The following is a 280-nucleotide window of genomic DNA, read 5'->3' as shown; positions in this document are numbered from 1 at the left end:
GTTTTTATTCAAGAAAGGTGATGGATTCATAGGACATTCATAATTTTAAGGCATAGACACTAAGACACTAATGATCACAAGACACAAACATGGATAAACATAAGCATAAAATTCGAAAAACAGAAGAATAAAGAACAAGGAAATCAAAGAACGGGTCCACCTTAGTGATGGCGGCTCTTTCTTGCTCTTGAAGATCCTATGGAGTGCTTGAGCTCCTCAATGTCTCTTCCTTGTCTTTGTTGCTCCTCCCTCATGATTCTTTGATCTTCTCTAATCTCAT

This window comes from Arachis duranensis, unplaced genomic scaffold (genome assembly GCF_000817695.3).
Source record: "Arachis duranensis cultivar V14167 unplaced genomic scaffold, aradu.V14167.gnm2.J7QH unplaced_Scaffold_37427, whole genome shotgun sequence".
NCBI lineage: Eukaryota > Viridiplantae > Streptophyta > Magnoliopsida > Fabales > Fabaceae > Arachis > Arachis duranensis.
This window is presented reverse-complemented; position numbering follows the sequence as displayed.